The following is a 27303-nucleotide window of genomic DNA, read 5'->3' on the forward strand; positions in this document are numbered from 1 at the left end:
GAGGTAAAATGTAGATCCTGACCACAAAGTTGGATCCTTCAGGGTTGGGGACAGGAGAAGTTGTCTAGAAAATATTTTTCTCCTGGCAAAGAGAATTGTCGAGAAAACTTCTTGGTCTTTGTCTGGGTTTGGGAGGAAAATATTCAACACTACAGGTTTGGGGTTCAAGCTTAAACTGTCCGTGGGGTCTGAGAAAGCTCAAGAGAAGGAATTAAAGCATTACTAGGAAAAGAATGTCCCAGGAGACTTGGCCAAAGCAAACAATATCTTCTCTGGAGGAATACACACTCAATTCAGATGTCACAAAATTGTCACAGACTAAGTTCTGAAGTCCAAAATAAAAAATTTAAAAATCACATGAAAAAAAAGCTATCGTATACTCTTAATGTCATTTTTCCACTTAGAATCAAGTTTAAGACAAGAAAATTTAAGTCTAAAATTTACAAGTAAATTCCAAATATTGAGATATAAATCTCTAACCAATGTAGGTGGCAACTGTTGTATGTTTGTAAGTGATATGTGGGAAAGTGGTTGCTTTTCAGAGCTAAAAATGAAAAAGATCAAATATATAGGAGACTGACACAATTCATAACTGAAAAATTCTAATAATATGCATCCTATTTATTAGGTGGATAGAGTTGGAAGACCTTGATATGTTATAGCTGAGAAGACAAACACCTGGCCAAATGAAAAGGCTCGTTCATTAGAAAGGTGACCACCCAGAGAAAGGCCAAACTATGTATTCTTGGTTCTCATACACATCTTACTCTATAGAAAGTAGTCATTAAGAGGACTTTTAAATTTAATAAATAATTGTTAATGACTTTGTAATATGTCTAGGTAACACAGAAAGGCACTCTACATGGCCCCCTTTCCCCTTTTCTATGTGAATAGGCCTGCAAACAACTGAGCTAACAGAAAGTGACAAAAAAAAAAAATAGTGCCGGTAAAGTTGCTTAGGTGCTAGGAACAAACATACACAAACTGTTCTTTGTTCAACATGAATAAACACAGATGCACACAATGCAACTCTCAAAGCTAAAACTGAGCATTATAAACATAGCAGGACTTCAAGAAGTCTGAACAGCTGGGAAGTACACAGCCACAGGGTCAGAGGCTACTTCATATCGTGGGGTCTTCTTATTTTGGTTCCACTATTAATAATTCAAGCTCGTGCTTGCCTTATACCTATAATTTGCATTGTCTTAGTGACATACATAATGTAACTAAAAGTAACATTATTGTAAATAAAACAAATGACTAGTTTTTATTTTCCAAAGTTTGAAAATGTTCGAAGATAAAGTTTTCAACTCAGGAATATTATAGGTTTCTACCTAAACTCAAAATTATTCCTGAAAAGTCGAATTTCCTTTTGTTCCTGGTTTTTAAAACTCTTTTAAATATTTTAAACTCAATATCAAAGGATTTTCTACATAGCAAAAAACCTATTTAATGTCAAAGTAAAAATAAGCTGAATGAGGAAAAGGGAGTGGAGGGAGGGTGAAAGGGGTAATGGGGCACGTGTGTACGGTGACAGATAAAAACTAGAATATTAGTGGTAAACACGAGGCAATCTATACAGAAACTGAAATAAAATAATGTACACCTGAAATTTACACAATGTTGAAAGTCAATATGACTTCAATAAAATTTTTAAAAAGTAAATTAAAATTTTTTTTAATTTCAAAGAAAGAAAGTTGAATGAGTTTCTCTTGAAATCCTAATTCTTAAAAGTTACAGCTGAAAGTTCATTAGAAAATCAGTTATGAGAGGTGCTCAATTTCAGAATAATTAGAATAGTCTGTGAATTGAAACTTCCTCTGCTTTGACTCAGTACTGGATTAAGATTATTAGATTGAGAGATCGGGTCTCGACTTTTTACCCATTGCTTTACGAATTAATGTTAATTTCCTAGTTGTAGGACAGGATAAATCATGGGTAATTCTGTTCCTAGGCATTACTCCAACAGGAGCTGGAGGACATTCACACTATCATCTAGACAAGCTATTTTATACTACTTTTTAAAATGCTATATATAAAGAAAGAGAGAAAGACAATGAGAGAGTGCTATTATTTAAGTATATGGACATAACATACAATGGATTACATATGTATATATATATATATTTTTTTTTCCCCTTGTTGTCTGATTGGGCCAGAACTCCAACATCTCTCAGCAAAGCACAACTTCTGGCATCACTGTTCAGCCCTGTAGCAGATCCTGCAGCAGGCCTCAAAGAATCTTACATAGATCCCCAGCAAAATATCCAAGGTGAACCCTCCCACAGATTTTTGGTGCCCACCCTCTGTGCAGCCTCCTCCTCTCTGGTGCCCTGCCTTGCAAATTCCAGCCGCTCCAGGCAGCCTCTGACTCTCATCTCTTCCTCTAAAACTCAGCAAGATCGGGTGTCTGTTGAGGCCCCCCACCTCTGTGCTGTGACAAGAACCTGTTCTCAGCAAGAAAACTGGGGCACTGGGGCTCACCGCCTGTCTTTCCTTTACCACAGTGATTATAATGCTGTGCTGCCTGTCCTTCAGTTCTTACAGATCTTGCCATCAGTCTGTGTTAATTAAACGACGACAACAGTTATGAGGGCCTTCTTTGTGACTGGCGCTGTATAGACACACTTCCTTAAGTGCTCAGAATCAAGCCTGGTGGCATAGGCAAATCATTCTAGGGCCATTTACATACATTTACACAGATTATTCACAAAGAATAGAATGTAATGTGCTCTTTGGATCAAATACCTCTATGATCAAAGATGCCTGATTTTAAACTGTGTTAGGGAGGGCCATGATGAAAGATCGTCAAGTTTGAATGAAGTATGATTGGTTTGCTTCTCTTCTGAAGCCTGTAATGAGATTTTATTGATGCTGAAATAACTTTTTAAAATCTCAAGCTTCACTAAATATAGTTTTCTTGGAAAAGAACTGTAAAAATACCACCTCCCAATGTTACGTGCTTCTGCTTAAATACAATGTTCTTCAAGTAGATAGGCAAGGCTGCACAACAAAGAAAGGAGACAAACAAAACCCTGAAACATATGAGTCAGAAATAGTCAGGTGATTACACACATGCTCTAAATTATCTAGCTAGAAACAGCCTAATAGTTGCTGAATAGCCACCAAGGGTCGTGAGGAAGTATCACTTAACACGCTGGGACCCCTGATGCCTCACAGAGGAGGTCACGAGAGCAGCTCAATGGGGCAAATTGCTGAAATATGAAGGGTAACTGGTTTGATATTTTCTGATTCCTTTCTACAGTTTGGTCAGACGAATATTTCTTTTCCAATTTATGAATGTGACGCTAGACAAAGGGAAGCTTAAAAATTCACAAATCCTCATGCAAATACTATATTCTTTTGATTTTATGATTCTACTTTTTCTTAAATGTATGGCTAACATCTTAATGAAATAGAAAAATATCCAATAAAATACTTCTAAAGTATAATTAGCTAATGTGGAAATAGCACTTCACAGAGCAAAAGGGGCTTAAAATAAAAGAATAACAGTTTAAACGGGAAGATTAAAAGTATTATTTTATTCATTTTTACATCATTCTTTTCTAGATCTCCCATGTCCCATATTAGGAATGCATATAAAAAACACTTAAAAGAACTTCTAAGTCACATGTTGTCTAGCTCAATTTCCCCTCTACGTTCAAGAAAAAAATATTCAACATGACAGCCGCTGCCGAGGATCAGTCGTCTTCATCTTTGCAGTCCACCCACTGCACTGATGGAACGTGAACATATTATTCCACTTCTGTGTCTTCGCCCATTCTGTACCCTGCATCCAGGTCAGTCTTCTCACAGTCTCACCTTTCCTGCAAGGTCCGTCTCAGATCCGACGTCTTAATGAGCTCTTCCTTGAGCTCTGTCCCCTGCTCTCCAAAACCAAGTCTGAAGGAATTCTCCCATCTCAAACTCCCATAGTCCTTTATTCTATGTCTCATCTAGTTCGTCGTGCTTTTTTTTAATTGACTTTATTTTTTTTGACGGCACTTTTAGATTCACAGCAAAATTGAGCAGAAGGTACAGAGATTTCTCATATACCCCCTGCCCTTACACATGTAAAGCCTCCCCCACTATCAGCATCCCTCAGTGGTACGTCTGTTACAATTGATGAACCTATATTGGCATGTCGTTATCATGCAAAGACCATAGTTTACATTATGGTTCCTTCTCAGTGTTGTGCATTCTATGGGTTTGGACAAATGTATAAGGGCATGTATCTGTCATTATTTGTGCTTTGTTTCTAAGTGAGCAAAGAGTAAATTTGACCAGGAAACATAGACGCTGTAAAGGGTGAGCAAGAACACAATGTCAAATATCTACATATAAATTTTTGGTTTCCACTGTCTCCTGGTCTTTTCTCCAGACTCATATTGATAGAATTATAAGGAAAGCCTGTGAGCTGTTGCCGCAATAATTAACTACTCTCTATCAACCACCTTCAACTAAACTCTTCACCATAGCAAGAGCAGCAATATTGAAGCCTTACTTCTAAACAGGGTCAGCTCTAGGTGGAAGTAAGAGTGGACAAAACGATGGCCTTTGCCATTATTTTTGTCTTTATGTCCTTCCTCCATTCCACCCTTCACAATATTCCTACCACCATGAGGGACCTCCCCTGGGCACCCCTTGAGGCCCATCATGCCTAGGCAGGAGCCCATGTTCCCAAACCTTCCCTACATGCGCCCTGCACTCACTGCCCTTCTCTGAACTGCACCCTCATTGGCAGCTTGTTTGCTCATTTGATAAACTAACTTCAAATAAATGCTTATAAATGATAAACTCAGTCTTTTATCTATTCCTGATAACATACCATGCTTATTCTCAAGATATCACCCAAATGTGTGACTCATTTTATGTGGGCTTCAAATTATGACGATAAGAATATGCAGTTTTATGTTCGTCTGATAATTAAGGTCTACAATACTTTCACCTATATTTTGTATACTTTAACCTTTTTAAACAAAAAGAGCCCAAAAGCCATTACCGCTCCCTCTTCCTGCCCAGTAGAGTAGGGGCATAAAGTGTAAAAGGGAGACCTGATTAGGCTCCACCTTCTAGGTATGTGGGATGAAGACCAGGCCCGGGTACCGGGGCTACACAAACATTTTACTAATACTTGAGGAAATTAACCAAATAATAATAAAAGTGCAAAAAAATGTTAAATCCCAAGTCAGTAGGGTCCAAAAGCTTTAAAATGAGTTTATAAACATACAACTCATGGAAGAATCTGTTTTGGAAGATTTTCAGAACAATTCAGAAGGAGAGTCGGGAAAATGATTACCCACTGGAGCAACTTTTTAACACCAATAAATTTAGCTTGTTTTAGTAGTGGATGCCTTCAAGAACTTTTATGAACTGTGATTTTTAAATAAACACACATGCGCGCCATTTTTATTGCTCTTCCCACAAACCTCTATTTTCTTTAAGTCCTCAGTCTTGCCCTCCATAGTTTTACACGCCACAGTCCTTTTCACAAGCACACCGCACAAGGTTTAGGAAGGATTACTCTATTTGCAGGCAGGTCTATATCTCAGCCCCACCTAATTGCTCCACTGAGCAAACACCTGGGCTGCCTATTTTAGCCCTGCTTCCAAGGGGCAGTTGAGAAAAGGCAGAAACGGCTCTCAGTTGCATACTGAAACTAAACTCACCATCTTCCTTCCTGGCTTTTGAAAAAATACCTCTTCCCTAACTATGTACCATTCTCTACTCTTAAAATACTTTGGTTTTGGTCAGTAGGAGAAGAAATACAATGTGTTCTTAGAAATTAATGTAGGTACGGTGTTATTAACACTTTCAAGCTAGATCTATAAACGTTCCACCATTTGAGTTTCTAAACCATAATATTAAAGTAGATATTATTTCTATTTTATGTGAGCCTCATGTCACACAGCTGGAGTTGAGATTAAGAACCAGGCCTTTGGATTGCAAATTCAAGTCTTTTTCCGTTATGCTCTTGTGCTCTACCTAATTCACGCATTTGTTATTCCCTGCGTGTTTCTCTGTATTAATATGGGTGATAACACCTGCAGAGAAGGAGGGCATCCTAGCTGCTTCGCTCTGTACAGCACATGGCACAGTTTTAACTAACGTTTTTGATGAAAGAGTGCATCTGAGAAAATCAGTGATGTTGCATTTCTTTAGTAGGTTATTAGATTTTATAGATGAGAAACTTGAGCCTCAAAGAAGTTAAATTTTACGTAATTCAACAATATGTAATAGAGACAGAATTTAAAACTAAGTCGATCTGACTCCAAATCCCATGGTCTTCCCAATAAATCATCACACTTTCCTCCAGGGTTGTCTCTCTGGAAAGTTCTACCAGAAGCAATTTACTATGTACAGAAATTCAATCTAAGCCTGCCTGATTAAAAGGTCGTGGTCTGTCCCTGTCCAGCAGTGAAGCTGAGGCAGAGCACATGTCCTCTTAGCATGAGCTACGTGTTTCTTTCTGCAGATCCACTACAATAACAAGCGTTCCTTTGGGAAGAGTCCAATTCTTTAGCCTCCCCGGCCCGGTGTGGGATGACTCAGGTCAGACTACAGCAGCTCCAAACAGCCCCTTCTAAACAAGACCTTAAGAATGTCAATGACTCAGGCACTATTGTTCTCGGATGACCTTGGGTGGGGGCCATGACCACTTATAAAAAATTAAGTAATGCAAGATGAGGAAATTAATGTGAAGATTTTTACTGTTCTCAGACTCAAAAAAAATTTTTCTAATGTGCCAACTGACTACAGCATAACCTGATAAATGGTATCTTCTTTCAAATTAAATCTTATTTTTTCCTCTTTTGATTGAAGCAAAATGCAAGATAAGACCTGAGTAGTCACCCTCCGAAGCCCTCCAGGAAATGTTTATTTTGCCTTATGTATAAAATCATAACTAATATCCAAAGGAACTTGATGTCCCCTTAAAGAATGAGGAAGACCAGGTAAACAGCTGGAGGGAGCTGATAGCATGTTGCACCGCGGGCATTCTTTACCGGCCCCTTGAACTGCTCATTTCAAAAAGGAGAAAAATATTTCCTGCCTTAGTGCATAACAGAGAAAGGCAAATGGTCTGGAATGACCTCAGAAGATGTAGCAGTTTTCCAAAGAACTTAGAGTTTGCTCAAACCTTCAACTAATTGGACATCTGCCAAACCACTTGGAAAATTTCTGCATTCAAAGAGGAGAAAGATTCTCACCATGAGAGATATTCTCCATAAGAAATCATTATGACCACTGAACATATTTTTATCATTGATTGTATGAGTGATTATATCAGAATTCTTGGTATGCTTCTCCAATTCCTCTCATTCCTATCCAACAATAGGTTTTTAAAGGTAAAGCCTGTGATTTACTAGTTTGCGTAATCCCTGTAGAATTTAATATATTCATTCATTCAACAATTATGTTTTACACTGTACCAAGCATTGGGGATACAATAACATTTGATTCATAAATATTTCTTGAGCATTTTCTATGATTCTGGCACTGAGCTAGAAAATGGGGTGTGATGGTGACCTAGAGAGTCAACTGCCCCATCTCCACGGAGCTTTCAGTCTGTTTCAGTGGGTCTTCATCCCAGCTGTGAAGCAGAATCACCAGGGAGCTTTGAAAACAGACCATTGACGAGGACCCACCTAACACCAATTAAATCAAAGTCACTGGTTTGGAGGTCGAAGCAGACAATAAAACGGAGGATTACCATATGACAACTGTAATGATTGAGAAAAATAAGGGATACTTTGAAATAATACAGAAAGTAGACACAACCCAGATTAAGGGCTGAGTAGCATGTTTTAAATGATGATTTATCAGTTAACCTAGGAAATAAAGGGGGTAGGCACATTCTGGACCAAAGCAGTATGAAATGCAAAGGCAGAGGCCCATTTCTGATGCAGTACGGAGATGCTGCTACTTATGAGTATAGCCTGTGAAGCCAAGGTTCCGAGAGAGAGAGACAAGTGCAGGAACCGGGTAAGTGTCATGCTGAGGACTTGGGAGTTCATTCCTGAGACAATTGGAGCTTGGGAGCAAATTTAAACAAGAAACTTATAGGCTCATTGCCCATTCTTTTACTTTCTTTACTCCCAGGCCATGCTTACTTAAGTTTTTCAGGTCTCGAAGTAATAAAACAGTAACCCCAAATTGTGTCATCTCTTAATCACTGGAGGAAACCAACAGTGGATCTGCTAAAGCTATTGGATGTTATTCCATTATTGAACTTTAATATGTGGCCTGCTTTCTCTATTTCCCCTCCAGAAAAACCAGTCATTTATCTTGTTTTTAAGACTTTCCCAAGCCCAAGCTCTGAAGTGATGCTGAGGACACAACACCCTTGTTCCCAGGAAGAGGAGAAAGCATTGGATGGGGAAGCAAGGATTTCAGTTTCGTGCACAGGCTTCCAGTGGAAAGGGGAATGAAGGATTCTAAAACTGCCTTATCAGCTGGCTTATTTGATAAGGCAAAAAGGAGAGTCATTTATTTTTCTGCGCAATGATGGTAATTTAAGCTTTTATTCCAGACTGTCCTATAATTGCTTCTGTGGGTTTCATGAAGCCCAAAGCATATTTTTGTTATTTATAACCCTTATTTTCCCCCACTATTCATAAAAGAGTGAAAAATAGTTCTTACAAATGAGGGAAAATTCAAGTACAGTACCCGTCTGTTTGATTCAATATTTTTATTTGATTTAAAAATCAATAATTTATTTTAACTAAATGGCAGACATTTTATTTCCATGTACAAAGAACTCAGAAATTCCACCCTAGCTCCCACATCCCTTTTGGGCACAAGAGATAATGGCTGCATTGACAAGCACTATTTCCAGTTCCTGTCAAGGGTCATTTCAGAAAGAAAGATGAAGCAAAAGGCTCACACTATTATTTATATTTTAAATCATTTAAAAATAAACAACTAGTTATTGGCCTCAAGGGTCTTCTTGTTCCTGTAGATGAAAACCTTGGGAGGAAGTAGTTTTATGCTGGTGAAGCACCAGGTTGGCCAGACTAAAAGGAACTAAAAACAACAGCGCACACCTAAATCTAGCCCTCTGCAGCCTCAAGCCAGACGCTGGGCTTTCTCCCACTGCGCGCTGCCAGTGGCCTTCTGAGGTGGCTCACGTGAGAAACACTCACTCGAGACAAAGCTGGGTATCAGTTTCCTTTTGGAAAGAGTCAGATGGCAGAACGCTATATCCTACAACACAAACACTAATAGCAGCTACCGTGTGGTCTTACTCTGCCCTAGGCACCAGGCCAAGTGTTTACATACATCCATTTATTTAACTTAGACAATAACCCCATCACCAGAGCCTCACATGCATTGTACTGAAAGGAAAACAGACACAGCTAATAAGTGGTACAGAAGGGACTGGAACTCTTTTTGGTGACACAAAATCAAGAGCTCAAGAACCTCTACACATTTCTGTTTCTCTGTCATTAAACAGATTTTCCATGCAAATCATTATTGTTCAGTATTCGTATGGTGCATATGTGAAAAAGGCACCAAGAAATGAACTGTTCTGTGACTCGCTGCATACAGCTTTGTGCTGTTTGGGTTTGTGTCATGCAACTGCAAAGACTAACAGTCTTTACATCTCCAGTGAGGCTCCAGCAATTAACCCAGAACAGCTGCGGCTCACCTGGCCTTGCACAACAATTCAGTCACACGCTCACACAGCTCTTTCCAGCTCTGCAGCCAGGAAAAGGAAATGGAGGTTTCTCAATGATGCTTTTGTTTTAGATCTGTTAGCCCTGAGGTGGATTAATTGTCTGCTGAAATATTTACTCTTTTTTCCCTGGTGATGTCATTCCCATAGCTGTGCTTGATGAAGCTCGCAGATTACCACTTGAAACTACTTTTTGTCCTCTGAATTCTTCCTTCTGCTATTCGAACTCAGTGATTAAAAAAAAAGACAAAACTGTTGTGTTTCTCATTCTGTTGTCCATTCTCTGAGCTTTGTAGTTCAAATCATTGCAGCAATTATCCTTAATAGCCTCAGTGACAACCCTTATTCAAGTCTATGTGTGAGATGGCAACGTGTGGCATCTGGGAACAGTCTGGCTCCTACAGGAAGGCTGGTTTAAACCCTGGTGCCAACCCTTTGAAGTTCCTTACCCTCTACAGCCTCGAGATTCTCTTTTTTAAATTTGGATTTTAATGCCTACTATGCAGAGTTGTTAAAAGGATTAAATATAGGATACATGTGAGCCAAACCTTTTGCACTTTCAAACGTGCAGTTTGACGTGGACAGTTTATAACAGACAATCTTTATGGTCTGACCCTTAAAGGCTGTTTTAAAGTTTTTATTTTAAGAACTGTATTTTAAAAATTAAACAATAGCAAACACCTATGGACACCAATCAGATCTCTTTAAGCAGGGAGACTAAGTAATGTCTTTCTCCCTGCTACACTCCTCGAGTCCAGTCCTGATCAAATGTCACAAATGTCACAAGAGCTTCTGCACAAGAAGCAGGTGTAGAGCTCTTACAACATGAGAAGGCTCCTTTCATGTAAATGTGTCAGTGACTATAACTGCCATGATGATATTTTTAAAAATTTCATTTTTTCTATCATCATTTCTGACAAATGAGTGTAAAACGCTCCAACATCATAATCTAGAGAGCATCATTAATGTCCACCAATATCACACTGGACCAGACCGTGAACTCCCACTGGGTGGAGAGGTGTCATAGCTCGTGGTCGGCAGGTGACCTGCATCAGACTGAGTTTGAGTCCTAGCTCCGATATAAGCTCTCCCCAGACTGTTCCCTTATCCATATGCTGCAAACATAATACCTATTGTTAGCAGCATTAACTACAATGATGGTAATGGAGGTGCACACAGTAGGTGCTTGCTTAATAAATGTGTTTCCTCCTCCCACCTCTCTATTGGTCTTCACATGCCTAGTATTTGTACTTATTAGGTTAATTAAATTGAATCAATATTGTCTTCATGTGTGGGGTAAAAACACTTTACAAAGCCCCACTAAGCACATTGACATTTTTCTCTAAGAAACGTGTCTCTTCTCCCCTCATTTTCCACTAGGCCTGGGAGTGTGCATTTGCAACGTGCACACACATCACACATGTGTGCTGATATGTGAGTTCCTCAGTTTGGTCCCAGTTAATAAAATAAGCAGAACCAGGCAGCATCACTACAAGCAGTTTTCTCTAGAGCTCCCCCAGGCCCCAAATGGTTGTCTAAGCGAAATGTTTTATGTCCTAATTACTGGTGGCAGCAAAGCCATTTTTAGTGTTGCGGTGGAAACTATGCAATTTTCCGGGGAGAATATGATTAGCCGTGTCAGAAAATAAGAAGCCCTGATCTAATTAGCAGCTCAAAAGACACTGTGATCTCTCCTGAGGCCAATATCTGTTACGTGAGTCCCAGCAGAAACCTAATAATGAAAGCAAGAAACAGACCTCAGTATTTAGCCCAATCTACAGACTCGCAGATGTCCATAGGTCACTCCAGACCCATTTCACTCTCCGTGGGAAAAAACAGAAAACAGAGGAAATTCTTTTGTATCCTTCTCAGAAAGAAGATTTTTATGGTGACAAAGTTCAAAACACTATAAAAAGAAAGGAAACGCAAAACAAACAAAAAACAAGAAATTTCAATGATGCAACTTAATGATTTAATCCTAAATAGATTTCCCTGATTGACTTGTTAACTCTGGGAATCATCAGCAGGTACCTTAAGTTTCCACGTGTTTTGAACATGTGAATTTTGTTAGGTTGCCAAACAATTACCTTTGTTTACTACTTTCCAGTTTCAGGATCTTTAGTAATAAATTTTGCTGGTAATCAAGAGCCCCTTACCACTGACACACACACCCCTCCCAATGGAACTTTTCCAGCATGAGGCCGTAATAGGCAGATGGGTCCTGATTTATGAAACTCTGCCACCAAACTGATGATGTCCACCCACTGCTCTTTCATATTATGCTAGTAAATACTTGAAATGGAAATCCTGGGATCATAGATCAAACATTACATGGTAAAAACATTACAAGGTAAAAACTTCATGTGTCTCAATTAGAAATTATTCTGCTTGGTTCATATTTTCCATTCGAAACCTTTAAAAGTCCTAGTTTTTCCTAGGTTTTACTCAGGAGGTTAGAATGTTATGCCTAACAGAAAGCTACTTTGATTTTTCTTTTTCCTTTCTGGTTCACAACTGAAACAGAGGATTTACATCGCGAGGCGTGTGTAGGCTTTCTCCTGACGGTAAACAAAACTGTGATTCCTCTGAAAGTTGATCGTGTAATCTATACCACAGGCTTCAAATCAAGAGTAACTTACTACGTGTTGAATCCACTTAAAAGAGAACTAAAAGTGTCATTACACAGCTTGAGAGGTTGCTAAAAAAAAGTTACTTATTCACTAATGGAAATTTGGCCCAGGCCGCTTGCTCATTGTTCCAAACAGCAAGGACTTGAAGATTAACCCTCCCTTTTGTGGAGAGAAGTCATCTTCCAAGGGCGGAGCTGAGAATGCTGGTAGGGAAGGGTAGGTAAATGTGATTTCCTAGCCTGGAAATAATTCAGTAGGAAGACAGAATTTGTGCCAATAATATCACCATTACTTTAAAAACAAGAGTTTTAAAAATTATTAATAAAACAGTGAAACGAAAATGAGGGCCTCAGATGAGCAGGATTGTTTCAGAAATTACATCTCAGAGTATTTTACAAAACCATGAGAAGTTAGACAGCATTTGTTGGCCCTTTTCAAAGACCATCAGCTTTTCTTGGTTTCACAACAAACTACCCAACTTTTGATTATTGTGCTTAATCAACCTTTATTTAATTCACCATTTTTCTGGTTAGCAATTTGGGCTGGGCTCAGCTGGGCCGTTCTGGTCACAACCAGACTCACTCATGCATCTCCAATCGCTTTCTGGGGTTAGTTAGGGGCTGGCTGGTCCAGAATGGTGTGCTGGGCAGGATAAGGACTCCCCGCACCCCAAAGATGTCCATATCCTAATCTCTGCAACCCATGAATATGTTACTTCATGCAGCAAAGGGGGTTAAGATCACAGATGGAGTTAAGGTTAATCAGTTCATCTTAAAATAAGGAGATTAACCTAGGTTATTTGGGTTCCTCCAATCTAATAACAAAGGTACTTAAAAGCGTAAGGGGGAGTCAGGAGAGGAGGTCAGAGCAATATGAAGTAAGACAGACTCCACCTGCAGTTGCTGGCTTTGCAGACAGAGGAAGGGGCCATAAACCAAGGAATGCAGGCAGCCTCTAGAAGCTAGAAAAGGTAAGGAAAGAGATTCTCCCCTAGAGCTCCCAGAAGAGAACACAGCCCAGGTGAGGCCTAGATTTTAAGCCCATTGAGATGGGTGTTGGACTTCTGACCTACACAACTGTAAGATGATAAACTGGTGTTGCTGTGAGCCCCTAAATTTGTGATACTTGTTATGGCAGTCATAGAAAACTAACACAGATGGTTTCATCGGGGACAGTCCCTCTCTGCTCCACACAGCCTCTCATGCTCCAGGAGGCCACCTCGGGGTCTGTTCAGTTGAAGCTGCCCAGGATGCCAAGAGGGTGAGTAGGCAGAGTACAAGGCCTGTGGCTATGTAATCCCAGCATTGGCACACCATCATTTCCGCCCTATTCCACAGGCCAAAGCAACTCACAGAGCCACCTCAGATCTAAGGGGTAGGGAAGGAAACCCTGCCTCCTACTGCCAACTAGGTCAAATAAAAGGAGAGAAGAATTGAGTCCAGTTTTGTAAACAATGTACCACAAAGACTGAAAAACCTTCATATCTCATTATTAGAACTTTTTAGGACTTGGTTTTAAAATTTGAACAATGGTATTATCTTTAAGATAAAAATAACATGTTGTGTACTTTAAAAAATTTATTAGTTTTGAATTGCAGTACTACTTACCTTTCTTAAAAAGTTAAATCCTATGGGGCTGGCCTGGTGGCTGAGTGGTTAAGTTTGCATGCTATATTTTGGTGGCCCAGGATTTGCAGGTTCAGATCCTGGGTGCAGACCTGCACACTATGCATCAAGCCATGCTGTGGCAGCATCCCACATACAAAATAGAGAAAGACTGGCACAGATGTTAGCTCAGCAACAATCTTCCTCAAGTAAAAAGAGGAGGATTGGCGATGGATAATAGCTAGGCCCAATCTTCCTTACTGAAAAAAAAAAAAAGTTAAATCCTATTTTTTTCATTTAAATTAAGACTATTCAAGATGTCTGAGTTATCTGGACATCTAAAGCAGTGTTGCCTGATAGAAATATAATGAGAGTCACACATGTAATTTCAAATTTTTAGAAGCCACATTAAAAAAAGGTAAAAATAAACAGGTGAAATAAATCTTAATAGTGTATTTTGTTTAACCCAATATATCTAAATATTATCATTCACCACGTAATCAATAAAAATATTCATGAGATATTCTACATTCTTTTTTTCATATTGTCTTCAAAATCCACTGTGTACTTTACACTTGTTAGCACATTCTAATTTGCACTAGCCTCATTTCCAGTGCTCAATCCTCCCATATGTCTAGTGGCTGTCATAGTAGGTAGACCATATCTAAAGAATTTAAGGAAAACCTCAGGCAAAATTATAAGTTGCCTGACGTTTGAGCTTAAAGCTCCTCTTCTCCTCTGCTCTTGGAAAGCAAGGGAGCACAGGGCATGGAAATACTTTGTGATTCAAACAGCCCTGGATGTGAAAGTTGAAATGCCATTTACCAGGCCTTGTGATGTAACTTAATCTGAGCTTCAGATTCCTTGTTAATACCCGTCTGACTCCTCTTCATAGAGTATAGTTCAAGTGCAATGGTATATGGAAAGGCATTTAGCACCAGGCTTGGCATAGTAAAGAAGCTACCCTTAGTTTTGCTTTTAAATCATGTCTTCCAGGAGAAGGCAATGCCTAATATCAAAAAAAATGGACTCCTTTTAGAATTTCAGGCACCAATCACAGGCTGTAGAGAGTGTTCCTTCAGAGGGGGAGAATGAATCAGGGACAAGGACGGTGGGGAAGTATGTCAGAGAGCAAGGAATCCTACGAAATTCCTCACACTCCCAGACTCTCCCCTCTTCCTGATAATATAAATGGAAAATTAAGTTGCAAGAAACCATATTTTAATTCAATATAAGATAATTTCCAGTTAGTTTCATTGTGAAGACGTTTTTTATCAGAGTATGGAGTAAACTATAAATTTGTTTTTTTTTTAAGCCAAGAAGAATATTGGTTTTCCAAAATTGGACAAACTAAAATCTGACTAAATATGGCAATAAAAGTCAGGAAAAAAAGACAAATTCATGAATAAGTGACTGTTGTTTAAACCTTAAACTTCTTCCTACAAGGTAGACTAATCTAAATGCCACTGCATGATACCAGCATGGTTCATGCTGTCTTAGTGAATCATTGCCCCTCCAAAATGAACAAAAATATACAATTATTAGCTTCCCAGAAAGTGAATACAACGTTGGCAGATTCAATAAAAGAGTCAGAGTGAGTCAGTCAGAGTGTTCTTTGGTATTTCCAAGAGCCAGGCACAACTGCAACCACATTATTTCTGGCCTTCGGACCCTTGATTGGGCACCAAGTAGTTATCTGACAGATGTAATAGTGGGGCAAAATGATCAGTAAAGGAGACGTGCTCGTGGACTAACTGGGCGTCTGGTCAGACACTGAAATGTCTTTCTAAGTTACTTGGTGGCCCAGTTTCCCGAGGCTGCTGTGACAAGGTACCACAAACTTAGTGGCTTAAAACAACAGGAATGTCTCAGAGTTCTGGAGGCTACAAGTCTGAACTTTGGGTTCAGCAAGGCCGTGCTCCCTCTGAAACCTGGAGGAGTATCTTTCCTTCCCTCTTCCAAGCTTCTTTCTGGTGATTTGCTGGCCATCTGGTGCTCCTTGGCTTGCAGTTGCCCTAACTCCATTCTCTGTCTTTGTCATCACAGGGTGTTCTCCTTGTGTGTCTGTGTCTTCACGTGGCCATCTTCTTCTCAGGGCACTGGTCATATTGAATTAGGAGTCCACCCTACTGGAGGATGACCTCCTCTTAACTGATTACATTTCCAATGACCCTATTTCCAAATAAGGTCACATTCTGAGGTATTGGAGCTTAGGACTTCAACATATCTTTCTGAGAGACACACTCCAACCCACAATATTTGAGTCTACCGGGATCTGAATAAAATGGTTGCGAGGCAATGGAGTATGGTGGTTAAAGGCATGGACTGCTGAACGCTCACCAGTCTGGATGAACCCAAGTGAATTCAAATCCTAGCTTTGGGGCTTACTGTGTGATCTCAGGCAAGTTGCTTGACTCCAGGCGCCTCCCTTTCCTCTATCTAGATGAATGCGGTAATGGTGGGACCTGACTCCCAAGGCTACTGAAGATGGAGTCAACATACAAAATGCCTAAATAGTGCCCCCCACACAGGAATGCTGTAAAAATGGTCACTAATTATTATTTTTTGTTGTTGCATATTGGCTTAAATCCTCACAGCTATTCCTACCCAAATTTGAAGTTCTCTTTTTCAATTGAAGTTCCGTTTTTCAGCAGCTCTGGGGCTGCTCTGTTTTGTTTTGTTTTTGCGCTTTAGGGCATAGTTCTATTTATTTCAAAATTAAATGAGTCTCCTGTCACTTATGCTTATGGTATGTAAACAGATAAACTTTCTGACAGGAATTTGGCCACACATATCAAAAGCCTTAAAAAAAATGTTTATAACATTTGATCCAAGCATTTTATTTCTAAAAATTTATTCTAAGTAAGTTAAGATGAGCACAAAAATTCTGCTACAAGGTTTTTTTAAATCATAGGTCTATTTATGATAAAAAGCTACAAAAAAGCTATTTTTGTAATGATTGATTTTTAAAAATCACGGTCTATTAATATATCAAATGCTATTCAATCACTAAACACTGAATTTGAGATCGTTTTGACAAGAGAATGTATTCACTATGTATTGTTGAGTGAAATAGGACAAAGCAGCCCTGTCCCACAGATTCTCTGCAAGGATAAAAGTGTTCCATAGCCACGCTGTCCAATATGGTAGTCCCCAGCCACCTGTAGTAACCAAACACTTGGAATGTGGCTAATGCAACTAAGGAATTTAATTTTTCATTGTAGTTAAATCTGAATAGTCAGATGCCGCTCACGGCTATTATAACGAATAGGCAAGGTCTACAGTATCTTTTACTTTGTTCCTCTGCCCCATCTTTCTTCACCTTCCTTTAAAGCCCCTGTCATCTCTCTGTCCTTCCCACCAGACTCCACTTTGCAGGCAATCCTCACTCTTCTCCCTCTAGTTTTTTTACGCAGTATCATCTGCTCTCAGGAGATCACCTAATAAATGAATTGTTTCCCAGACATAATGAAACTTGATGTGTTACTAGTTTTATAAGTGTTTGGAATTTAACCAAAATTTGACCCACTGCCAAAATAATATCATGAGAATTTCACACATGAAGCTGAATATGGGGGCAGTAAATGAAATTATTTCTGAGCACACAATAAGAGACCTTCCATATTCACATTTTAAAACATTAAATCTTGCTCTGAGGACAAGCCATTAGATTTAATCAGTAAGGACACTAAAGTACTAAACTATGACCAAAAAATGGAGCACCTGCACTTTTGCTAATTTGCTTATTAGCTCTAGCAGTATTCTTGTGGATTCTTTAGGATTTTCGATATAGAGGACCATGTCATCTGTGAATAGAGATAGGGTTATTTCTTCCTTTCCAAATTGGATCCTTTTATTTTTCTTGTCTAATTGCTCTGGCTAGAACTCCCAAAACAATGTTGAATAGTAGTGGTAAAAGTGGGGATCCTTGTCCTCTTCCTGATTTTATGGGGAAAGCTTTCAGTCTTTTAGCATTAAGTATAATGTTAGCTGTGACTCTTTTTGGTTTATTGTTTTATAAATGTCTTTTATCATGTTGAAGGAGTTCCCTTATAGTCCTAGTTTTCTGAGAGTTTTTATAATCAAAGGGTGTTGGCCTCTGTCAAGGTGAATTACTTCCAGGTCATTAACATCCTGTAAACAGCACCTCACACTGAGCTTCGCACAGTCAACAATTTAGTAAGTGTTTGCTGAGTAAAAGTGATTTGAAAACAGCAAACACCAAAAACCTGGAATCACATGTCAAGAGACATTCTTTGAATAAATTATCCTCAGAGATGCATTTGGAAAGAGTGGCTCCCCCACTCCTGACGAAAGCTGTGTGACTCATATAGAAGTTAAAAAAAATCACCTCTTACACTAAATAAATTTTAAAATATAGAACTCTGACACCTAATACCATTACGAAACACAGTTGTCTAAGTATAGTCCTGAATTTAAACAGGCTCAGTCAAATGAGGGAAAACAGCCACTATCAGAGCCTTCTGTGGAGAACTTTTGCAGCCTCAGCACCTATGCCAAACACAAAGGGTTCCTCGACAGCTTGACGTCAAATTTGAATGTCTGAGCATTTCCTCTAGTGAGATCATTTGACACACATTTGTAAGCCTATCGATACCAGAGCAGTGTTTTGCAGGAGGAACTCTACGGCTTCCAGCGAAGTCTCTATTTTTCCTCCTGGGTGCATCCGCAGCGTTTCTCGCTAGGTATGATGGCCCCAGGTATGTTATTTTCCTTTCAGGCATCTTAATTGGACCCTGCTGATGAAAAAAAACAATCCACAAGGAACACGCAGTACAAAATAATATTTGTCACTGATGTGGTAGAAATAGAAAATTACACAAACAACTTGGGAATTATAGGTTCATCACCACGGGGGTGAAAAGTTATAGACCATTTCTCACCCTCAATTATCCGTTGGTTCCCTCTTGTGCCAAAGCCAAATACTTGGTTTCGTTGCATGCTTCTGTAACTTCTACTCACCGAGATCTAACACTCAAACACGCCAGCCAGGAGTGACATTGGCCAGGTTCTTGGTGAATACCTTCGAGGGCAATAATATATGTTTACATGTAACTCATAATTAATCACTAAACTTCCTTTTGGGGAAAAAAAACACATTTTGGGGTATATTTTACTGTCTAGGGGGCAAGAAATGACAGGATGGGAAGAGAGGAGAAGCAAGTAAGGGGGGATGATTGAAAACATTTGACTTGGCTTGAAATAAAAGTACATATTTCACACATATTTTTAACCAACCCCAAAAGACAGCCTGACTTCGAACATGCTGAACAGGAAGCCATTTACTGTTGGAATGCTTGCTGAGCCCATCCAAAACATACAGGCTCCTAATACCCCTGGGCTATCTAAAAAGGGTTGGGGGAAAATATTTAATTTATACGTGCAATCCTGCTTCCTGTTTTATTTTTTTCCTCTTTGCCAACTCTGTTTTTCAAACTTTGTGAAAAACGATAGGAAACCTATTTCATTTTTCTCCCCACCCTTTATTGACCCAGCTGTGCATTCTCCCTCAATTTATAGCTCATACCTGGCTTGAGGACCAAAGAAAGAGAGAAAGGTAAAGACGGATGTTAAACTCTCATGGTTACTGCGGCTAAAAAGGAATCTGGGTGGGGAAAGCTTGCTGTGGTGTGGATATCAAGGGCAGGAGGGTGTGGAACAGGGGCTTGCCTCGGTTTTCAGAATGTGTGCATTCAGAGGGTGAAAGGAAAGGTATAAAGAGGAGGGGGGAAAGGAAGGAATTTTCTGAGAATGACATGAGTGACTGGAGACACCTGAATCCTATTAAATTTCAAAGGAACAGTCCTGGTTATCAAGAGGAATTTTAAAATATTTTGGAGAAGAAAATAAAAGACTCAAACAATTAAGAAGTATAATTCAAACAAAAGATTTTTCAAAACTTTTTAAAACTATATTGGAGTGCTTGATATTTGATTTAATGTAGAAGGGACGCTCTTTTAGAATAAAATAAGTTCCAGATGGTGTACTTATGGCATACCCTTCCTATTATACTGTGATTTCTTGAGAATGCTGAGTCAATGCGCAATAAAACATTTGAAAGAAAATCTGACACCGAATGGAAATCCAGCAAGTTTGAAGTTCAGATTTAAAAGATTCTTTTTTTTAAGATTGGCGCCTGAGCTAACAACTGTTGCCAATCTTCTTTTCTCCCCCCTTCTTCTTTCACCCCAAAGCCCCCCAGTACATAGTTGTATGTTCTAGTTGTGAGCGCCTCTGGTTGTGCTATGTGGGGCACTGCCTCAGCATGGCCTGATGAACGGTGCCATGTCCGTGCCCAGGATCAGAACCGGCGAAACCCCTGGGCCGCCAAAGCGAAGTGCGCGAACTTAACCACTCGGCCAGAGGGCCGGCCCCAGATTTAAAAGATTCTTGAACTCAATCTGATTTTCCCAGAAAGCTGACCACATGCTATAGAAATCCCGTGATAGGAAGGGTTTTATAATTGAGCAGTTTGTTTTAAATATTTCAAAAGGGGTGGGGAAACCTGTAAACAGCTGAACTCAAATAAGTATTTCAACATTGCCTTTTGAAGCTATGTTTCAATTTTAATTTCATATTTTATATTTCTTAAGTCGAACACCATCCTGGGAAATTCTGCTTGTCACCTTTACAACACTTTAAGGTCCAAGTAACTGGTTTACTTTAAACTTTTGGTTTTAAGTTGATAAATGCAAGGCAGCAAGCCACGTTTCAATTGTGTGGCAATAAAAAACGTGTAGTAAAAAACTGAATACTAACACAGTTTCATATGTCTTTTGTTAAATCAGCTTTCAAAGTTTATAAGCAAGAAATGTGATAACATCGATTTGTACTTCTGAATTTGAAGACAAAGTCAGCCTCTCTATTAACCTACAAACACTGTGTGGCCTCAGACGCGCACGATGGTCCATTCCATGCAGCTCCAGCTAAGGCTGCATTACTGATTCTTATCTCTGTGTATTTTCACCGTGGCTCATTTTAAGGGAGGTGATGTGAATGTAGATTTCTGATCTATTTTCGAGGTAAACTAGTGTGGATTATCAGTCCTGCTGAGTAGTCCTAGCTCGGTCAGCTACCTGCAATAATCGTGAAGACTGCTGTTACAAAACTCCTGGGAGCAATTTTCACGTGAAACTATATCTCCTGGAACTATGCATCACTGAAGTAGGTATCCAGTCATCTGTGAACTGGTCCAACGAGTGGTGTGCTGGTAAACCTGCTCCGGAGGTAGAGGGAAGAGGTCGATTGCAGCCTTTGCCAATTTCTATGGTATAAATGCTCCCATCACAGTCACTTTCAAGGTACCAACTGGTGATGTCACTGAACACAGCTTTAAGTCAGGACCAGCACATCACTCCTGCCTACACTCCACCCCAGAACCAACAGAATGTGTCAGCAGGGGCTCCTTCCCTCCTAAGTGTCCTCAGCTTCCAGACACCTCCATGCTCTACCTCTGGTGACCAAGAAACCAAAGAATCATGAAGCCTGAGGCGCTGGGATCCACTTTGGGTGGGTAAGGTCTCAGCCCTCCCTTGGAGAGTCCAGTCCACCTTCCTGACCTGTTCTGCTCCTATTTCTTCTACTCTGGACCCTTTCTGTGCCCTGACGTGTCACTCCGTTGGCCACTCTGCAGTGTCCCCGGAGATGGCTCCTTAGGGGCTTTCTTCCTTCACTTCCACTATACTCTTGCCTCCTAGAGTTAAAATCTAACTAACTCCGATTCCCTAAACCCCTAAGAAAAACCACCTTCCCCAGTAAATGACTGGAACTGAGCTTGATTCAGGGTTTGGCTACTACAAAAGGCCGCATAACCTTGACCCAGCTCTCCTCCTCAGACAAGGCCTTCTACCCCAAGAGCTTGGTGCTTGCTTGCATTGGAATGGCATTTTTGCCTCACTCCCTGGATTTGGGTTAGGCTGCAGTCTCTTTGTTGAGGCGGAGAGATCTCCAGTGTGTCCTGTCTCCGTAACCTCTGCTAAGCTTAGTCCCTTCAGGCTCCCTCTATTTCCACAGGGCAGTGTAACCCTCCCGATAGGCACTGAGAAGGAAAGAATATTCTTCTCCACCTAATGTATTCGCTCTCAGTATTTTCAAATATAAAGCTCATTTTAAGGCCAAGAGTTACTCAAAACTTTCTATACTATATACTAGGTATAACCGTAGTTTTTAATATTTTTTAATTGGGTGACAAAAACCACCATGATTAGAATTTTTAACCTAATTTATGTTTTTGGGGATCACAACAGCCCCCAAACATTTGAAAGATAGTCCATCTATGATCAGATAACGCACATGATGCCGAGCGTGGTACCTGTACGTAACAGTAGAGAACGAATGTTAGCTATGATTATGGTTGTTGATGTTCTTCCTCCTGACGCATCAACTCCCAACCACACGACTCAGTCAGTCGTCTCCTTACCCTGAGTAGTGTCCCTTTACAAACCACAGTGGAAGGAGGAAGCACTCTCAAATCTGAATCTGATCAGGTCAGAAAACAAAATTTATTTACACTTTCCGAGATTTTCCTACCAAACCAAGAATAAAATACCAACTTCTTGCCCAAGCCTACAACAGCCCTCATGACCCAGCCCCTGCCTAACTTCCCTGCTCCCTTTCTGACCCTCCGCTCGAGCTCCTGGCCTTCATAGGACCATCGCCCTTGCTCTCTGCCACCTGGCGGCCTCTTCCTCTCGATCTGCACGTGGCTTTCTCCTTTCAGTCATCAGAATTTGGTTTAAATGACACCACTTCACAGTGGTGGCCTCACTGGCCATCCAATTTAAATAGCCATCTAGTCACTCTCTATCACATTACCTTATTTTGATCCTGTGCATAGCAATTTTATTCTTATCTGCTATTTCTATTGTTTATTTATTCATTTATTGTCTATCTTCCCCACTACAATATAAGCTGGGGTCCTCTCTTGTTAACCACTGTATTCTTGTAGCACCAAATTTGTAAAGCATCTGCTTTTTTCAGCCTACAAATAATGTGCGTGTATTGTTGCAGATTCCTTGTAATATATCGTCGGGCTTGTCCTATCTATGTTCTACTCCATTAAATGACACTTCCTCTGAAATATAACAAATCATAATCCTCACCCAATTAACCTGAAATAGAAGGCAAGAGTCTCTATGTTCTAAACCTTGCCGGTTAGTTCCTATGGCAAGGCCGGCCAACTGCTCTCCCCCACAGTGGCTTGCCATTTGATCTGCCTTCTCCCAGTTCCCCATCCTCACATCACCAGGAATCACTGATTGAGTCCCTCATTATGTAACTGAGAAGGTATATACCGTAAAACCTGGTTCTCTCAAATCTGGAATTTAGCATCTTCGGCATCCACATCACAGGAAGTAGATGGATTCATCCCTAGCTACTGCAGTGAAAAAGGATGGGGTGGGAGGGAGACTGAAAGCTACTGTCTAGAGGCAGAGCCTTCTTGGTAATGGGGGAGAGTCATCCAGTGAACCCACAGCCTGGTTGAGCTGGGATTGAAGTCACGGAAGTTTTCCTGTGCAAACCACGCGTCGGCATTGTATAGCAGGTGTTTCAGCTGAAACGACTTTCACATAGTGGGCAAATTCCTCTCCCCTGTCTCTACATAATTAGCCGAGAAAACAAATTTTAAGAACAAAGAATGTCATTCATAAAATGTGTTTCACAATAAATATGAATTAGAGAACTGAAGATTCACTGTTGCAGACACACAGACTGAAAATTTGGCAAAAGTGACTGCCAAAGAATGACAATAGAGACTGAGAATTTGGCAATAATGACTAATCCAATACGATTGGCAAGGGATGGAGAAACAGAATGGAAACCAGAACAGAAGAGAAAAGAGATCCAAGAGCACGAGGACACGGATCCTTGGGCAGTGTCTCTCCAAATTTCACCAAAACATGAAACCACCTGTAGCTTTACTCATTTATTGTCTATATCTGCTCTACATGAGGAATAACTAACATGGCATGAGAAATCGTTAGAGAAATAAATATAAGCCATTGCATAAGTGTGTTTGATTCTCAACCAGTTATTTCCTTGTTTGGTAAGGACTAAACTAAAGAGCATATCTTTTGTAATTACTAAGAGAGGTAGAACTGAAACCAATATCATAGACAAGTTCTATATTTTCAGTCACTCACCCAGTGAAAGTAAGATCATTTACAATCCCCATATCAGACTTCCCCATAATGCTTTACTCCAGTAGGAAGCAGTCCTCAGAAAGAAAAAGAAAAGGAAGGAGCGGCTTCATATGCTCAGATCGGTTTTGAGAACTCTGAATTAAACACTGTGAAAGCATTTATAGGCAGATGTTTCAATAAGCTGATGTGCAAGCTATACCTCCAAAGTTATAGACGCCACTTCTAGATGACCATGGATGTCTTTGTTCAAGAAATATCTATGAACATCTAAGGAATATGTGGTAATCACTGCCACAGGAAATGGTGCCTAGAAAGGTCTCATACTTGTTATAGCTCTTTTAGGAGAAAAGAATGACAATAGAATCCTTAGTCTTTCACCTCTGTGAGACTGTAACAAAATGAAACTATGATGTCTCAGAAATCTTCTCCAGAAAATCCCCTACAGACTTCTGCTCATGGCTCGTTAGCTTGAACTTGGACACACGATCAGACACAGGTAGGAGGGATGCTGGAAGAGGGAGATGTAGATTTCCCAGCGTATATGGTAGAGGCAGACACAGGAAAGGAGATTGGGACAGGCAGTTGGTGACACAAAGGGGAAACACCTGACTTGCACTAACAGATATTACAATGTACTATGTACATTGCAGTATTATAATAGTATGCTACAGAAGCAAAAATAAACATGCCAGAAACAGACATCATACACAGCTCAGTGATTACATTTAACATACTTATCATATTACACAGGTGACTTTCTCAGTCTATAGGGAAAGGAAGGTTTACTTGATAAATAATTCTGTGAAAAATGGTCAGTCATTTGGAGAATATATAACATTAATTCTTACCTCAAATCATAGTCAATATACGTTACAGATGGGCTTAAGAGTTTAACACTAAAAGAAAAAAAGAGCCTAGAAGAAAAGACAGGTACAGAGATCTTGTGATTTTAGATTTACTAAGCATAAAAACTAAGGCAAAAAAAAAAGAATACAAAGAAAAAAGGTCAGTAAATTTGCCTTTAAAAAATAGAAAATGGGGGCTGGCCCAGTGACGTAGTGGTTAAATTTGTGCACTCTGCTTCAGCAGCCTGGTGTTCGTGGGTTCAGATCACAAGTGTGGACCTATACACGTCACGTGAAGCTATGCTTTGGTGGTGTCCCACATACAAAGTAGAGGAAGATTGGTACAGATGTTAGCTTAGTGCCGATCTTCTTCACTACAAAAAAAAAAAAAGGAAAAAGGAAAACATATGGATTACAAAAACCATCCCCCAAAAAATTTTTTAAAAAACTTGGGGAAAACGGTTGCCAAAAACATGAGACATCATAAGTCAAAATAGTAATATATCAAGAAATTTCTACAAACAAGTAGGGAAAAGGAAATGAAAAGACAATTTACAGGAGAAAAGTGTATAATAAAAAATATTTTTAAAATACTTCTAAAATAGTAATCAAAGAAATACAAATTTAAATTAAGACACTGTAATATTAGCATAAAGTGTTTTAAATAAAAATTCTCAGTACTTCATCAGGGTGGTGAAACAGACAAACTCATAAGTTGGAAACGGGAAGGTAAAGTCCTGTAATCTTTCTGGAATGCGTTTAGTCATATTATATCTTTTGACTCTGTAATTCTACTTCTAAAGAAATTATCCTAAGGAAATAATCAGACGGAGAAAAGACTTAGATATAAGGATGTTCCGGGCTGGCCCCATGGCCGAGTGGTTAAGTTCACATGCTCCGCTTCAGCGGCCCAGGGTTACTCTGGTTCAGATCCTGGGCTCGGACATGGCACCACTCATCGAGCCATGCTGAGGTGGTGTCCCACATGCCACAGCTGGAAGGACCCACAACTGAAAACACACAACTATGTACCGGGGGGCTTTGGGAGAAAAAGGAAAAATAAAATCTTTAAAAAAAAAAGATTTAAGAATGTTCATCATAGCTTAATTTTTAATGATAAAAATGAGAAATAGCCCATCTAACATTATGTTAATCATGCTATAATGATAATGGCTTACTTACCATTATTTAATAATAATAATGGCTTACCAATTGATAATTATTATTAATCATACTTTATAATGGTTCACTTCATTTATTATTTAATAATGCTTACTCTGTGCCAGGAACTATTCTGAACGTTTTGATGAACATGTATTAACTCACTTAATCCTTACAACAATCCTATGAACTTTACACTATTATTTTTATCTCATTCTAGACGTGAGGAAACGGAGACACTGAGAGGTTAAGTAACTTGCCCAAAGGCACCCAGCTGGCAAACAGCCGAGCTGGGATTCAAACCCAGGCAATCTGACTCCAGAACCCATGGACTTAACTCCTACACATATTGCCTTACACATCTATCCATGAAATGGAATGTGAGACAGTCGTTAAAATGTTTTCAAACACTATTTAATGATGTAGGAACATGCTTACATTATAATTAGGGGAAATTCACTATGCAAAAATATATGTGTGGCCTTATCCCAATTTTGCTAACAAGCAAAATACACATGAATAGAAAAAGTTAGAAAGAAATACATGCAAAAGTCGAAGCAATTATCCCTGCCTGGAAAGGAAGTTGGGAAGAATTTTCATTTTCCTCTTTTTACTTTTACGTGTTTTATAAAATTCTAAGGATGACTTGTTACTTTTATAATCAGAGAAGAAAACTCATTTTTTAAAAGAGAATAAGGAAATATTGGTACCTAACTAGACTAATTTACATGCTCTTGCCTGATTTGCCTTTCTAATTGCATTCTCAGGCTAGTAAGGCCTTAGATCTCCCTGCAGCAATGTGAGAACTGCGTCCACAGTTATAGGATTCCTTCCCCATTTATGTGAGTGTCTGAAGTGCTGCTTTTAGCACATTCTTCACAGTAAGGCTGAAGACATCCCTCAAGGGATCCATACTGCTGTGGCTGAAACAAGGAAACTCCGGAGTCTTAAATCTTCCTGTTCCACCAACTGAGAGAGAGAAAGATTTATGAAGAGAAAATGATTTTTTCTTCCTTCCTTCCTTCCTTGCTTCCTTCTTTCCTTTCTTCCTTCCTCTCTCCCTCCCTCTCTCCTTTCCCCCCTTCCTTCCTCCCTTCTTTCCTTCTTTTTGTGCACGGCTATTAAACCATCCCTGCCTACAGCCACCACTATACTTCTTTCAACTATAACCTATTACCATGTTAAAAAAAAGAAATAAAAAACCTCTTCTGCTTGTTCCATGGA

At 39.6% G+C, this 27303-nt stretch overlaps 1 protein-coding gene across 1 annotated transcript in view; it reads right to left on the reverse strand.

Moving 5' to 3' along the window:
• Positions 1–18763: 18763 nt before the first annotated feature.
• The window catches only part of LOC124247438 (ectonucleotide pyrophosphatase/phosphodiesterase family member 1), a 194605-nt gene continuing 186065 nt past the window's right edge, over positions 18764–27303 (reverse strand). The window contains exon 28 of the transcript XR_006890727.1: positions 18764–18954. The gene's annotated coding sequence lies outside the window, so the exon portion shown is untranslated. The remainder of the gene's footprint in view (positions 18955–27303) is intronic.

The sequence above is a fragment of the Equus quagga genome, chromosome 11 (genome assembly GCF_021613505.1).
Source record: "Equus quagga isolate Etosha38 chromosome 11, UCLA_HA_Equagga_1.0, whole genome shotgun sequence".
Taxonomy (NCBI): Eukaryota; Metazoa; Chordata; class Mammalia; order Perissodactyla; family Equidae; genus Equus; species Equus quagga.